Raw genomic sequence first — 18,183 nt, 5'->3', positions numbered from 1 at the left:
ATTAATCAGGACAAAGAGATTTACTAGTTACCAGCCTATTATATTGACTTGGCAATTTAGTCCGAGTAACGCCCAAGATACTGACTTGCCAATTTGGTCCGTGTACCGACCTATGATATTACTTGCCAATTTGGTCCGGGTACCAGCTTAGGACATTGATTTGCCAAGTTAGTCCGTGTACCGGCCTATGATATTACTTACCAATGTAGTCCGGGCACCGGCCTATGATATGGACTTGACAATTTAATCCTGGTTCCGGTTTATGACATTGACTTGACAATTTAGCCAGGTTACAGGTCTATGATATTATTTGCCAATTAAGTCAGTATACCTGCCAATGATATTAACTTGCCAATACGGTCCGGATACCGGCCTATGGCATTGACTTGACAATTTAGTGCGGTTACCGGCCTATCATACTGACTTGCCAATTTAGTTCATATACCAGCCTATGATAATGACTTGCCCATTTGGTCGGGGTTTCGGCCTATGATATTACTGGCCAATTTGGTCGTGGCATCGGCCTATGATATGACCTGCCAATTTGGACCGGGTACCGGCCTATGATATTGACTTATCGATTTGGGCTAGGTACCGGCGTATGATATTAACTTGCCAATTTGGTCCGGGTACCGATCTATGAAATTGACTTCCCAATTAGGTCAGGGTACCGGCCTGTCCTACTGACTTGTGAACTTAATACGTGTACCAGCGAAAGGTTCTGTCTCTGGGAGTCGAAGTTATTGGAGTGGCGCAGGAAAGAAACAGCGATGTCCTGAATGAGCGAGTTCAAGCTTTTCTGATGACATAACTAATGTAACAGACAATATACTAATCAGTTGATAAAAGAGAGTATTCTGCACTTGTAGACACAGCAAGCCGAACTTTGTTAACACTGGAATTCGATTCGATTTGTTATCGGTCATATCGTAAATTCAATATGTCTATGACTGAAAATAATGCTGTTAAATATATTTTATCTCAGATTCACTCAAGATCAAAATATTCTGTCTCTCGAGATATTCCCAGTTAGGTAAACATCATTGTGCTCTTCTTCATCGACATAATAATTGTCATCAATGTCACCATCATCGTCATCTGCATTATTATCACTCTTAGTTTTATTGCCATCGTCTGTGTCTTCGTCTCCGTCATCAGGATTGCAAGATAGCCAACAGCACATGCATCAATCTCAAAGACCATTCAACATGTTTTCCACTCGTTGTCATTGTAATATAATAATAATAAGTTTAAGGTCAGGTGTTGTTATGTTGGAAAGCTTCATTGTATTATTTTTCAATTATTTTCTAAAAAGTCCTCTATCGGTAGTAATTTATGCACTCTTGCAGAAGTTTTTCATCCCACCGAAACATCCGTACGAAACAAGAACACTGGACATTGCACGAATTGTATTGAGTCTAATACCCAATAGCTTCCATGTTAGGGACCTTATTATGCAAGAAAGTAGGGGTCGAACAATAATGCCATATTTGTCTTGCCAGCAAATATATGTTGATGAATAATCCGAGGTTCTCGATATGCCAGACGCTATCGTCAAGAAACGCCATCCGAAAACACTGAGTCGTTTTTCATATCAATAGACTTCATTTACTGTAAGACAAAATTGGCCACTTTTCGGTGCAAACATTATGTTATTATTGTTGCCAGCTAAAGGAAACCAAGAAAAAGTGAGTAATGGTGAAACAGCTATCAATACATTTAACAGTTGTAACGGTTGTGCATATTGATGTTGTATTTTGTGTATTACTGCTTCAAAAGTACTTCTGGCTTTTATGTTCCTCCCCTGAAAGGAAAAGCATTTTGTGACGAAGTATTTTCTCACTAAAGCCAGTCACGGTGTTGTAAGAGCGATGAAATTTGCAATATCTCGTCTGGGAGGGAAACTTATATTATAGGTGTTATATATATATATATATATATATATATATATATATATATATATATATATATATATATATATAATTTAATTGTTTGTTTGTTAGTTTTAAAATTGTGTATTCAATTACACGGTAGTGTAATGTAATATTGTTGCTGGACTTGAGTTTGTCCAAACTTTGGTTCATTTCTGCTTGACCTGATTGACCTGTTTATATTTCATTTATGTACACAACTAATAATACCTTCATTATTCTCTATGTGTATGATCTTATTATCAGGATTATTACTCAGGTAAACAAGAAGTCGTAAATATGTTGATCAGGGTCAAGGTTATGGAGATTCCTAAGTGAATTTTGTAGTCTATTGTGTTGTAAATAAACAAGGCTAGTTGGAGTATTCTAGACGGTTATTTTTCATTAGGTAGTGGTTGTTTTTAGAAAATGCTAATTGTAAACTGAGGTCAAGCAGAGAACTTTATTATCTTGTGACTGTGAGGCTTTTACCAGTTGTGCTTCAAGATCTAGTACTTTATGTTGTATTATGCTGTGACCATTTTGGGCTGAATTTTATGTTCTTCAAATTATTGAATTCAAGTGATTATTTTCTCTGGAAATGCAAAAGTGCTCTGACAAAATTCTTGGATAAAAACTTTCATTGGAATTTATACTTAATTTAAACCTGGAATAATATTTCGGTGATTTATCAAGAGACTGTTGACACATCATCACTTCGTAGGCAATAACAGACACGTCATCGCTTTCAATTTTGGGTCTCTTCGGAACTTGAACTGAGTTTTATTCAGGACTTTTCATTACTAGGACATGTGTTTTTAATTCTTGGATAATTGTTAGATTTAATTCGCAACACCATAAGTAATTTTTTTCTAATTTTTGACTTTGTATTATAGGGAAAAAATTATTTGTTAAATTTTACAAAGCTTGTTGTCTTAACAACAGGATATATATTAGATATATTTCCTTCCATTCCCTATGCATAGTTCCGACCTGTCAATCAAACTGGACCAGTCAAATATATGCATCGAATTCAATGCATAGTTACGCGTTGCAATCCGCACATTGGCTCACAAACATTAGACCACGCTTGATTAGTTTATACTTATCTTGCAGATTAATTTGAAAGAGTATGCACAAAATTACTGAAAATTTATTATAAAACGAATGTGCTTTGGAGACATGCGATACAGACTGCCATTATTATGAACGGATTCAAAAGGGAGTTTTGAAAAGATTTTCCAAAACCAAACACCAATATTAAAAAAGCGATACATTATTTCTAATCATATTTCATGCATAAACTCACAAAATTGTTTTAAAATGATGATATTGTTTGTTGGGCTTGTGAAAATGTTGAGTACAGTGTAATACGAATTATATGCTTATGTTCGTATTTTCTGTGATATTTGAGTCGTAATATTGCATGCAAAAAAGGAAATAAATGTGTGCGTGTTGTTAGTTTAGTCTTTTTATTACAATAGATATTTTAAAAACTAAATTTGGAATATTGGAATCCTGTATCATCCTTCATCAACACTGACATTGTTAAAATTGTTCAAATTTAGTATTTCCTTGTAACTGTTGTCAGATTGACAAAACACCACCCTTTACTTTCAATTATGGCCTTCATTCAACCCATATCTGTCATTGCACAATTGGACTTCGATATCAGTTATTTCACATTTTTGTTATCAAGTTTTTAACAAAAAAATTATTTTTACTTTATGAATTGGCGAAACTTTTATAAAATGATTCGTTTGTATTTATTAGACTTGAGAATATGAACAACGTCGATGTATGATCTGCTATTTATTTAAATTTTGTTCTTGCTGACTTCAAATAAAAGAGATCTCTTACAAATAACTGATTTTGTAACACCTATCAAATGTTATGACATGTATAATGTGAGATAAAACGGGTCATACGAATTAGCAAACAAGGGTAAAAGCTGATGCAAATGTGTCCCCTGTCAACATGCATGTAGTGGCTTATTTCGGAGTACCATTAATGTTTCCTTCTTTGTTAAGAGATTATGATAAATGATTATTTTACATGGATGTGATGCAATTTAAATTCACTGGTTTATCAAATATATAACGAAAGCTTTATTTAAATTTTTAAAAATAATATTGAAGTTATGCTAGAATTTCTGATAAATAATAAGTATGCCTAACTTTGCAACAACAGACAGATTTTGATTTTTTTGGGGGGTCCTATGCTAACAAAATATCGTCTTGAAATTTGTCAGGATGATGTTCTTCCTCAAAGATAACCAGCATAGTTCTGCAACTTAGGCCTGATTTTCTCCGTGGAGATTCCTAATTGTATGAATATATCGTTATGTGTAGTAGTTCACGCCTTTGTTGAATGCATGATCTTAAAGAACTTGCAATCAGGTAGGAAAGGTTTCATAAATATTGCTTAGAACATTTTCCAGTGACTCTGTTTCTGATGCTACTGCATCCGCCATTTTCCCGATAGCGATCCCAAGCAACAATAACTAAGCTATGAAGATTATCGTTCGAACTCGGAACTATCCATTATTTCTCTGTTCATTTGTCTGTCTGTGTCTTGCTCTCTCCACCTCTGCTTGATTTCTCAATAAATTTCTTTACAAGTATCTGCGTGAATTTAATATATGTGGAAATATAGGCTGAGAGTTGACCCCCTGTATACTTTATATTTGAGAAGTCTGATTTGAATATATAATATACAGTCCACTCTAAATGTTATTGTTGCCATAACGTCACAGATATTGCCTGATATGAACAAGATTGTTTGAGAATAATTTTAAAATTCGTTCGAAAAGTCGAAAGTCTTGTAAAGGCGCATTTACCGACACATTGTATAATTCATAGTATAATGAATTTTTGTTGCTATAATAGCCATGATCCAATTTAGAAAAGATGTATATTGATCTCCAACTTATAGTCATACAACTCTATTCCATACTTTTCTAAAGATATATTGAAATGTAGTATCCTGCGAGCGTGCGTTTGTGCGTTTTTTTTATGTCATAACCCGTTACTCCTTTAACACTGTTCAAGTTCGATACGCCATACGTCTGAATACGGTACGGAATGAATTGCAGACTGGTCCTGGAATTTGTATTCATTATTTTGTTATTTTGAAGCTGAAGTCTTGCTTATTTCCAGTAAAGTTTGAGCGACGCAATAAAGCAAAAGTGTTGTAGGCTACATATGCAATTAAAAACACTGATGAGGGAATGAAACGTTATTATTAGCCACGTACACATAATCAAATGACTCAACCATAGTTTGCAAAAAAATAAAAACTGGATGATTGGGAAATATACATGGAGAAGAAAGAATAAATAAGAGCGATAAAAATAAAAATAACAGTTTGAACACCTTTGATTGAGATAATAATGATAATATTAATAATGTAAATTAAGTATAAAAATTTCCTTCATCATCATGATTTTCTTGATAGTATCACATTGTAGATATACAAGTAGTTTGTTTCAATATACATGTAGTTTGTTTCAGTATACATATAGTTTGTTCAATATACATGTAGTTTGTTTCAATATACATGTAGTTTGTTCAATATACATGTAGTTTGCTTCAACACATTATTGAATGACACTACTGGGACATTATATTACTTTGAATATACTACTTTCTTATACTTTTAATGACCTACTTTCAATACATTTTGTATATGCTAATTTCTTAAACTTTTAATGACATACTTTCAATACAGTTTGTAACAAATATATTGTTACAATCGTGCAATAACAAATGGATTTCACAACTCTTCATTCTAAAAGGCCCCTTTCTTAAGTTTTTTGCCCGGCTGGTTTTTGTGAAATAAATATAATGTATGTAATACTGTTCTGTAAATAATGAGCTATATCATCAAAACACTTGATTTGCTAGTGAATAGTACATTATTTTATGTTTCCGTAGTATGTGAATAATATGTTATTTAATAAAAGTACATATCTCACTCGTGAATAGTGAGTTATTTATCGCAAAGCACTTGCATGTCCGTGAATAATGAGATATTTAATGCGCTGTTACGGATACCTTAAATTAATTCATTTACAAATATTTCCTAAACATCTAGATAGATTACAATAAGTATTGGTTCAGTTAATATGAATCCATGTCAATTAATTATAGATATTATCTGTCACCCGTTTTAAGGCCTCAGTCACAGAAACGTTAGTTCAATGTTTTGCTGAAAGATTACTTTATCGGTTTTTGTGAACGACATGGTGGATGAGTCATTAAAATGCGCAAAACAATTCATTATACGATGCACTAGCTTGCCTCTTTGACTATCAGATCAATGTCACAGTCATATGAGATTTATGTTTTGGCTATTTATTTTCGTTTTCATTGGTGTGTATTTCTTAATTCCGTCGATAGATTCTCGCCATATTTTATATCAGTAAACAGTAAACAAAGTAAACGCTTCTAAAATACACTTGACTATCTCTTTTCACCTTTGAAAAATTTCATCAAGATTTTGATTAAAGTTTTTATTTATTGTCTTTATTTTCTTAACTCTTTAGACGAATCATCTCAAGTTTAAACAATTTTATCTATTATATGTTCTCTCGACCTTTTGACCTTAACTCAAACTCACATGATTTGCAGCAGTGACTCAGCATGCCTTCATGCTTAAAAATGAATCTTGCTCTTTAAATCTGCGGAATAAGCAAAAATGAAAACGAGTCCGGGGTACAAAATAATTTTATGAAATTATGTATTGATTCGACTAGCTAGGCGATCCACGACTTAGTATCAGATCTTGTTTAGAGAGGAAGCTATGTTATATTTATTAGGGACACATTTAGACAAAATAAGTGTTAACTTTTGCTAAATTATATTCCACCATGTGTTGACACGTGTAAAAATGAAAATCACTCGTATTCAACTTTTTAATGTGAAAACGTAACTGATCAGAGAAAGTGTTGTATGTGTCAATAGCGTTGCTTCCCATATAAATGTTGGCAGAGAAAGAGTGAAGGACGTAAGAGCACATTTTTTATATAAAAAACACACACTTAAGCTTAAATTAATAATATACATTCAAGTGTCTTTCGCTTATTTTTATACTGAAAAATAGTCTGGATAAAAATAATTCTGGACCTGGAATTCAGTGCTCATTATGACACATCCAGTTATATTATTTCTATATTTGAATACATTAAAGGCATACAACCTAAGTAAAAACGAAAAAAAATTATATAGTTCTTTTTTCAGTTCATAATTACTTATTAGATTAATAACTATGATTCGTGTTCTTACCGAGGCCGAAATCAGGCTAGTATCGGAAATTAAAAAACGCGATTCTTCGTTATTGTCTGGCAGACAAAATCTCGCTGTTTGCCACGCCTATATTCATGTAACCTCTTAGCTGACCTCTCCCGAAGATTAAAAATTGCTGCCATGCGCAAACTCGTGTTTACAAAAATAATGGAGGAAGCAACTAGATTGAAAGTCGGTAGAAAGCGAAATCTTACGAATTCTGAAAGGGAAAAGAATAGAAAAAAGCTCGCTGGGAAAATTATGGCAACACGCGCATATGTATTGGTGACCAGCATGAACGATGGAATGAAATGAAGTCCAATTTAAGCCTGAAAAATAATCGAGAGGTCGCCAAATTCTTGCTGAATAGGTGAGTCACACTTTTGCAACGAACAGCCAATTTGTAATACCGCCATTTATTTCTGATAGTTAATTCTTTATCATAGCTTTTAAATTAACATGTTTTATATAAACTGACATTATTCTATTTATCTTGCAATAAATGTTTCAGCCCTGCATCAATATAGCCTGTACAGAGCATATCGCTTGACACACGTGTAAACAATAACATGTAAACAATAACATGTACTGCTGTTGTTTATGAGGCTGCCAAAGGGGAATTAAGGATCAGCTTCATTTTCGCAGCAACCATACAACGTTATTTAGAGGGAAGCAATCACTAGTTTTGTTTTGTTTTTGTTTTAAAATATACAATGCAAATGGTAATGATTGTAAAGGAAAGTAATGCAATACAGTTGAGAACATTTTATGCATGCACATTTGTGTAAAGTATATAGCATTATTGTGTCTAATGAAACATTTATTTTTCCTGGGTACATTAGTTATGAATTGAATGGCAGTGCAAGGAAAACGGTAAGATTCATCAGAAACAGAGGAATGTCACAGAAGACATGGTTACAGTTTCTACACCTGGGCCAATAGTTCATCGGATACTGATTCCTGCTGTGTCTGATATAACCACATCAAAATTAGATATGGCACTTGTGTAAGTATTACAACATTTTATTTAAGTTTTATTTATATTTACTTGTTTAAAAATTTTTCGGAAAATGCATATCTAAGTAATGTATTTACTGCATGGAAATTTATCATTCTATATTTGTGAAATAGTTTGCAGTTGGTAAAGATTATACATTTTAAAAAAATATGGTACATTATTTTATATTTAGACCATGACTTAGAATAATATTTTTGTTGTAAATTATTTGCTGGCATTTGTAAACATAAATAACAAAGAACATGAATCATTTGTGGAAAAGAGAGTGCAAAAGTAACTAAAGCAGAATATAGAAAAGTTCCTTGTGTCATTTTTTGCAAATGATATTTGCTTTATAACCAAATGCTCATCATCATGCAGTGGGTATTTTAGTTATAGGACCTCAACTGAGAATAGTCCTTAACTAAATGAGTCACCCTCTGTAAGTCAAATATGATTATTATTATTATTATTATTATTATTATTATTATTTATTGAAGCATTATATCTCATTCATTCCCATCATAATAACCATGATAAATGATAATGCTTTGTTCATGTCGAATGAACTAAGACAAACCTCCGTATGATAAATAGAACCAAACTAATGCACGACATCCAAGCAAACCTAACAACTTGCTTACCTCCTACAGCAGAACAACTCGATAACTGTCTGCGTTCATTGCTCGACAAACATGCCCCAGCTACCAAGTGCAGAGTATCAATTCAAAAGTGTTCTCCATGGTATAGCAGTGTTAGGAACCAGCTTCGCACTGCTATAAAAGAGACCACCATAAAGCTGAGAGGCTTTGGCTTTCCACCAGACTCACTATTCATAAGCAAATCAATGAAGCCGCTAAGAAGAATGTCATAAATATAGTCCATGGAGCGAAATCAGCCCACTACACTTCTAAGATCATGGAAAGTTCCAGTTGCAAAGAGCTCTTCGAGATTACTAACAAGCTAATGTCAAGGAACAAATATACACCACTTCCAACTACCTTCTCTCCAGTCGACCTTCCGGACGTGTTTGCGAATTTCTTCCGTGACAAAGTACAAACCATTAGAGATAAGCTTGACACCACAATTTCAATTGACTCGTCGTCACCATACAGTTGGGATACAGAATTTGAGAGGCAACCATTAGCAGCATTTGAACCTGTCTCTATGGATTTCGTACTAACAATCCTGATGAAGTGTGCACCAAGGTCATGTGAACTTGATCCAATTCCAACATCACTGCTACTTGAGTGCTTAGATCCAGTATTGCCTTCACTAACTGATGTTATTACTACCTCTCTCTCATCCGAGGAATTCCCATCATTTTTCAAAACTGCCATTGTAAAGCCTATGCTGAAGAAACCAACACTAGACCATAGCGATTTAAAGAACTGCCGCCCAGTTTCTAATCTCCCGTTCATATAAAAAATCTTAGAAAAGGTTGTTTTATCCCAGCTTGTCTCATCTGAATTCAAACAGTCTTTTTAGCAACATACAATCTGCATATCACCCATGCCACTGTACTGAAACTACTCTTCTATAAGTAGTTAATGACATTCTCTCTGCGTTGGACAGCGGAAAGATTACAGTCCTCACCCTCCTTGATTTGTCTGCAGCATTTGACACAACAGAACATGATATATTACTTCACCATCTCCAGCATGTATTAATAGTAATATCATTGGAAATGTTTTTCATCTACATCTCTGAATCTTCATATGAAATCCAACAATATTAGGTTTGTATACTAAAACTTCATAAGATATAACCTTCTCTTCTTACAGCATTTTATGAAATGTCATAAATATTTCATTTTTATTTTCAAGACCAGACAGTAACATTTGTTTGAAAGATGCTAAAGAAGACGACGACGCAAATGATGAGGATGATGGTAGTGATCAACCAGAAATAGAAGGACCTGATATTTGGCGTATTCATACTGTGAAAATACCTTTAACTTTGTTGGTGACAGTACTTTTATAGTTTATTACAGTGCACTTCTAAGTCTTCTAAGATACATCCGATTTATCAATATTTCTTTTACTTTTACAAAGATACATTTACTCCATTACCAGCAGAACTGTTAGATGTGCTCTGAAATGTTTCAGAGTTTGCAAACTGGAGGATGTTACTCACATTATATTACTATACATTTTGTCATCATATCAGTTAAGGTATAAACTAATGTTCCTGAATTGTTAGACATGTTTATGCATACTGTACTGGTATATACATATATGTTAGCTGTTTATGTCAGTGGGTTCACATTTAGTAAATGGCAGAATAAAAATAAACATATAGGTAGGTAGAAGTCCCTATTTATCACACAAAACTGTCACACTAAATATAAAAAATCACTCTTTATGGTATGTAAAATAAATCAGGTGTTATATGTATCTAAAGGTTTGTGTAAATGGACATTGAGTCAAGAAATGGTGTTCACAGCCTCTGCTGAATAGGCAACTACATGGTGGTGATTTACATTTGACATCTGCTACACTAATTAATGTCTGGCAGTACCTTTCAGAATATTGTCATGTTTTTAAAATTTCTGAAGCTACCTATTTTTTTGACATTTCATAAAATTCAAAGGACATATTTAATTCCATCAATTGACCAATATTGGATTGACCATCAGGAACACATATTACAATTATTACATGGAAAGGAAGTTGTAATTCTTGGTAAGTCAAATTTCAGTTAATATAGCTAAACATCAAAGTTATCTGAAACCTATAGCTATATCCATGATATACATGTCCTTTAAAATTCCAAATATCATGAAAACACCTTTAACCCAAGTAAAGAAACATAGCGATTGGTGTTGTTTTATCGTCATGTTCAGCACTTGTTTTGATATCAATTATAATCAGTATTATTGCTCAAAGATGAACGAAGACAAATCAAGGTGTTCAATGTGCTTACCTTGCTACTCAGGATCTCTTAATATTATACAAAATATTTTGTATCTTATCTCATCTTTACACTTTGATTTGAAATTTGATCATTCATCTTGTAAGCGTATTTTGAAATTTAGGTGGGAAAATTAAATTTAGGTGGGGAAAGCTGGATTTCATTAATTTCAGGCTAAATCCCAGCTCTGATGATTGGTTGCTCAAACACAACATGGCAGTTGTTATTATAAGATAGCTATTATTATTATTTATTACAAATGCTTATATAAAACTTAGGGCCAATTCAAACTGCATCGTGGTATTATGGGGATGGTAGAATGGACAGCCCTGGACATTCAGCCCAGTATTGCACATACATATTCATGGAAAATTCCAACTAGAAAATTTTGTGCATCATAACAATGGACAAAAGAATGACAGACAGGAAAAGCACAAACTAAAAAAAGGCATGATTTGTAAAAGGATTGCATTTCTTAAAAGAAAATAAAATAAAAATTGCAGAAGTCGTCACATATTCACATTTACAGATTACTGCGCGGATGAATAAGTTGACTTTTGCTTAATTACTCAGGTATAATGAAATGACCCAAATGTATGTGCATGTTTATTTTCTTGATAAACAACAAATATAAATTATGATAAAAAAATTTAATATAAAAAATGTGATGTTTCAACATGTACTGAATGCTGGCCAAAAATATACATCATCCTGAGTAATACCTAATATCGAAATTCAATCTAATGCCACTTCATGAAAATAACATGTATCCCTCTTTCATTATGTACATGACATTTGACTGATAATGAACTGAAACTCTAGTGTCCTTTGCCTATCACATCAATGTTGGTTTGTGCTGCATGCATGCACTAACAGTGATCAATAGTATTAGGTTTACATTAGAAAGATAACCACATTCAATCAATCACAATAAGTTATATATATATATATATATATATATATATATATATATATATATATATATATATAATCCACATTACTCATAACAGGTTATGTATTTGGTAAATATGGTATACTGACAAACAATTTTGTGACCATTGACTCCTTCAAGTAAATTTGTTGTGCATAATTACATATGCATTATATATATATATATATATATATATATATATATATATATATATATATATATATAAGTACCTAGCTACCGTAATATTGAAACAAATGCTATCTGAAACACACATGGGGGTGGGCTTAAGTACAATATCTGTTTCTGTGTAGCAGTTTGTTTAGGTGATGTACTAAAGTTTGTCATTGAGCAAATGGTAATCACTTTAGTCAAAAGCATATAAAGCAACACAGGATAATAAACATCAATGTAATGGCTAGCATTTTGGACTGGGATGTCTGTAATCAATCTGTTATAGTAATGGTTGACTAGTTCCTCATATAAAAGTCAGTTTTATGACTTTTCTGGAACAATGCATAAACTGTGTAAAATAACTCTCCATTAATGTCAAGATGGAGATTGATAGACAAGTCACTTCTGGATGCAATGACAGTGACTTCAGCAGATAGGTCCATCTATAAATTTGTAACAAGCTTCTGAGAATTATATAATATAGTAGCAATAGTTATAATGTGGAGAGAGAAGTAGTTTTCTATGTATGCCAAAATTATTCTTAGATGATATGTATCAGTTCTTGATACCCGACTATACTCTTGAATTAAAGTTATGTGTTTGTACGTGCACATTTGTAATTATATAAGTTTAGTAAATTTCATAATATATAACAGTTAGTTTTACAGTGTATGAAGTTGTGTACATTCATTAGGGTTTTCATATAAAGGGTATTATTATTTCTGTGGTGAATGAACACATTTGAAAGAAAATGAAAATTTGATGCTTTAATTGGTGTCAAGTATGTTTGTTTTAGTTGTAATCAGATGGCATTTGATGCAAATATGTGATATAGCATTCAAGGTCGCTTTTGATGAACTAGTATTTTAATCTTAAAAATTTATTGGAAGTTTCCAGAGCCATTTTGTTTGTATTGAACTGCCATAGTTAACGAGCAGTATTATGCTTGATAGAATAGTATCATAGTGTTTGTAGTTCTGTTGATATTTACAAACCGATCTGTATTCATGAAACACTACAATAAGTTTTCCTTTCTCGACTCAGCATGATTATGCGTTATTTATCATATAACTTGATGTGTATATGCAAGAATACAATCATGTTCACCCTCTACTGTTGTGCCTTACATCCTTTGCATCCCAAGACAATGCTAGTCAACTTTAATTCTTCCTAGTTTTTAAATAAATTTTCTGTATAATACCAGTAAATGGTCTCCTCACAGTTGCTTTTAAAACAGAGCCATACTTTTAATCATTCTTTGGCAGATAGGTAGCTAATAAAATGTTAACAAAACTTGTTCATGCGAGATAAAAATTGCATAATACAAAAGAAATGCTTTATACAACTTAAAATAAAATCACGAGTTCCTGAGAAAGAGAATCCTACCAAGAAATTAATATCTAAAATCAGGTACTAAATATCTAATATTTTTAAAGACAAGTATTCAAGTACAAATTAAAATGTATGCCTAATAACAGAATTTCTCACCCATGTGACAAAGAAATCTAGGAGTTTTGCTAATGTTGCTTTTCTTATCTCAGCCTGGCTGTCTAGTTTTAAAAAGAAAAACCCCTGTTGTCTTCTGCTTTACCAGATGGAGTGTGTGTGTGTGTATATATATATATATATATATATATATATATATATATATTCCAAGAACTTTGCTCATAAATCAACTTAGTTTCTCCAACTTTGTTAACACACCATACAAAATATTTTGAGACAGATACACATGCAAGAGGTTGATCTATTTGGCAGAACTGCAGACCCACAGGCAATACATATCACTGGTTAAAACAAACCAAATTCTCTCAAGAACTACTGCAAAGCCAACAACAACCAGAAATGTGTTATGTCAAACTTGCTTTTGTTTCTCTTCAAAACTTTTCAAAAATCTGAATCTGCCCCATCTGAGATTGCAAATGAAAACTTGTGCACTAGCTATTTCACAAGATTTCTATGTAGCATACCACTACATTTAGTAATAGCTATACTTGCCACTTTTCCAGGACAGAAAATATAAATTTCTAGTAAGTCATCAATTCAAAATTTCCTCGAAGTCATTACATACCTATTTAGAACTGTGCACGAAGCATTGTACTGCACGGTATCATGCTGCTGCATACCATAGAATGTTTTCCAAATTGATGAAAGTTAAAAGTTAGGAGTATATAAGCTATTAATTAATTACTTATTACTTTTAAAGGACATCCTTCAATTAAATGTCATAAGGTCTCACTGGACAGTTTATCTGGTGAATTTTCATCCGACAAGGACATATTGCAGAAAAATGAGAATAATTTTACACTGAAGATACAAATAAAAACAAACTAATGATTTTGTAGAAAACATACATGTGAGATTTTGACTGAGGCAATCAGGTTAATTCCTATTGCAACTGGTGGTTTTTATATTGAACCAACACTGCCACCAACCCCTATTTTGAATATTTTCCTGTGACAAGGCAGCTAAAAGAATCAGTATGTGCCTTATGCATGAATCAAGTTCAATAGTACTATAACAAATTAGCATACTTTTCATCACCCCTCAACCATCTAGATTTTTAGATATTTACCTCTGTAGCAGACACATGTAAATACGTAAGCCAAATCAGCTGCTCATTTGCAGCCCAAGTTACGCATTTGATCTCCAATACTCGTCTAACTATAACAGGCAGTCAACAACAAGCCAACCCATTTCCAAGCCTAACTCAAAGTAAATCTCAACCACATTACAGATTTAGCTTCTGTGTGAATTTATACATGATATGCTTGTGATGATTAGGTTCATGCCTTCTACTTTAAAAAATTAGGAAGGTGTCAAAATACGAAACTATCGAATGAGACCCAATACAGCAATAATATCAAATGTTTTTATTTTTCTATTTTCTAATGCATGAACTAATGCACCCAATTGCCCTCATCCATATATTTGTATCAATGTGCTGTATTTCTACACAATAGCACATTGTTCCCGATGCTTATTGTGCAGTACTTCCAACATGTAACAATTATAACTCTTTTCTTTATTTCCTTTTTCTAAGAGCAGCATATAAAGCTATATTATATTTAGGTAATTATTCTTATTTTATAAAGTGAGACGCAATAATAATACTTGCCTAATACGTGTTGAATCTGCTAACTATATTACAAACTTGCAGGGTTCTTTTAATTGGAAAAATTGGGTGAGAAAAATAATCTAAGTCAGTGTTTGTACCAAGACAATGAAATCCCAATCTTTGATTGGGATTTTCTTGTCTTTGTGCAAACCCCAATTTAGATTCTATTATTCACACATATCACTGGAAAGATCACCCAAGTCTTCTTTGAGTAAAGCCACAGTACTGGCCAAAACAATCTGGGTATTTATCCCTTATACGCCATACACAGCAGCTTGGAATGACATGTTTGTTGCCAGCACCAAGGTATCCGTAAGTCCATAAAATAAACTGCCTACAAGCAGCATGCCTTTTATCCCCAGTTGTAATCGTTATCTTCTTCTGCTGCCAGAAAAAAATTGCCTATACCTGTGTAAAACAAGGAGCACGACTTCGTCTAAAAGAACCAGGTTAAATTCCTGCAGAAATTAAAAAAATTTGTCAGTATAAAATATTCCAAAAAGATAAAAGCATTAAATGTTCTGTGGGAAAATAATGATTCTTCTGTTATGTAATGAAGCAAACATATAATGATAAACAAGTGTTTCAATCAGCTGCTTAATTCACTAATAGTAAATTATAAATAACAAAAATATTAACTCTGGGTGGGCAATTGAGTCAGATCACAGTCACGAGACTTATGGACAGTACAACTACAATGACAATAATCCAAAAAACTACTAAAAGTTTGGCATTATTTGTTTGCAGCACTGCTTTTCATCATCAGTTGGAATGTCACAGCAGTTACTACATATGCACCAACCTGGTGATTCACCTCTTGGTCTTGGATGGTATCACTGTTGCTCCATTGATGAGCCATTTATCACTTCAAAGACTATGTTAGGGTGTTTTTGGCATATTCAAGCCTAAAGTTTATTTTTTCCTTCCTTTGTCATTTTGGTTATGTGTTCCTACAAAAAATGAATTCAACAATTTAAATAAAACTGACCAATAAAAAATCATAAATTTACCAGTCTTAATACAAAAGCTAACTGTAATGGGTAACAAAAACATGTTTACCTTCAACTGATGATCCCTGGCTTCAGCTGTAGTAGCCACTTTTGTCTTGATAAGTGATGGTCCTTGATTTCCTCTTCCTGTCCTTTGCCTTGTAACTCTTCTGCTACCCCTACCTGACTCCCTTCCTGTACTTCTACTTGACTCCCTTCCTGTACTTCTACTAGACTCACTTTCTTTACCCGTTCTAGTAGACTCGCTTCCTCTAATACCTCTTCAAAGATCTCTTGCTTGATGTTGTTCTGGGATGTCAGTACTGTTATGAAGTGATGATGTCTGAGATACTGATTCACTTAGTGTTATCAGAAACCTAGAATTAAATCATATGTGATAAAAGGCAGAAAAATTACAAGTTTTTCAATTGTAATATGGGGGGGGGGTATTATATTATTTTTAACTGCACTCTTGTCGAAGCTAATATTTTTATTTTTAATTGCACTTTTGTCGAAGCTAATACTTATATCACATAACAATGTACCATATTTTTCTAACTGACAAAGCCATGAAATGGATATTTATTAAGAATGGAGCTTGCCCACAACACTATTATTATTATTATTACTGAAGCATAAAACATACGCAAATCACATCGAGTATCGGATACGTGAGCCTGAGGTGGTGATGCAAATTTACAAGATAATCAACTTCATTCTGAGCCAAAGAGGCGACTTTAGCGAGATCTTTTAATAGCGGTTCTGACTGCAATGATACGAATTATCATATTTTTTATTTAGTTTATCTTGCAACGTAAAACACAATCTCACAAACACAAGTAATGCGGAATGGGAATTTTAAGAATTGCCCCTTAAAGGAACCCCTTATTGTCATGATACTCCATCATATTGCCTTTTTTGCCTACTTCTTGTAATTTATTATATACAATGAGAAATCTATAATCAATACATATATTGCGCGTGACTATAAAGAACTAAGGAGAAGGACAGACAAAGAAATATGAAGAATAAAGCAATAATTACATCAAAAGGAAAACACATGTTTACCTCGACTTCCATATTTCTTGACACACGTCACGTGACACTTGCGACATCGGGTAATATCGGTAAATTCCGTTTCCGCATAATTAATTAGCAATCCGTGTAATACATGACTAGAAAATCATTACATTTTCATTGATTAAACTGACAGTTGTACACTTTATGAAGCTGAATGACGTGTAATTCCTCATTATTTGTTCTATACTTTTCATAATATCATTCATTTGCAAGAACAGAAAAAGTCGAAAATCTTAGGTTGTATGCCTTTAAACATGAATATTCATACAAAGTCTAACCTTTACATGCATCTCTAGGTAAGTGAGTGGTCCTAGTCGATGGTCTTCATACATCACTCACACCTATCATCTCTGTCCGTCTGACTTGCTCACATCCGTTCAGGTTTCCAAAGATCTGAAAAACTCCTTATAGCTCATGACATCGGGTAAAACATATCAAAGAGTAATACATATAAAGGGGCACAACCCAATCATATTCTTGTCTTATGGTGGAGTTGTTTATATTCAAGCTGGTATATAGATTTTCACATTTACATCGATTACTTTCTTGTAGATTAGCGTGAACTAATTTACTTTAGTGACGAAGATCATTTTTTTGTTGTACTTTTACGTGTGTGAGATTTGAATTTTTAACGTAGTTTGAACAATTTTAGCCATGCGATGTCTGCATTGTGACAGTTTATATTAATGTGTACCATCGGGGAATCATACCGCAAATATATAACATTATGTCCCACCCAGTGACATTATCCTGACACCAGACCTCCCAGTCTTAACACTCACCTCTTAA

General features: G+C 33.1%; 1 long non-coding RNA gene across 1 annotated transcript; it reads right to left on the bottom strand.

Annotated features, from left to right (window-relative positions):
• Window positions 1-10,843: 10,843 nt before the first annotated feature.
• LOC149784583 (uncharacterized) lies at window positions 10,844-17,922 on the bottom strand. Its single transcript, XR_016413897.1, has 3 exons — window positions 17,673-17,922; window positions 16,385-16,691; window positions 10,844-15,783 (listed from the first exon to the last, which is right to left on the bottom strand). It is a non-coding gene; the product is annotated as an uncharacterized LOC149784583 (long non-coding RNA).
• Between the last annotated feature and the right edge of the window lie 261 nt (window positions 17,923-18,183).

This window comes from Sinohyriopsis cumingii, chromosome 14 (assembly GCF_028554795.1).
Source record: "Sinohyriopsis cumingii isolate HCF-2022 chromosome 14, ASM2855479v2, whole genome shotgun sequence".
Taxonomy (NCBI): Eukaryota; Metazoa; Mollusca; class Bivalvia; order Unionida; family Unionidae; genus Sinohyriopsis; species Sinohyriopsis cumingii.
This window is presented reverse-complemented; position numbering and strand designations above follow the sequence as displayed.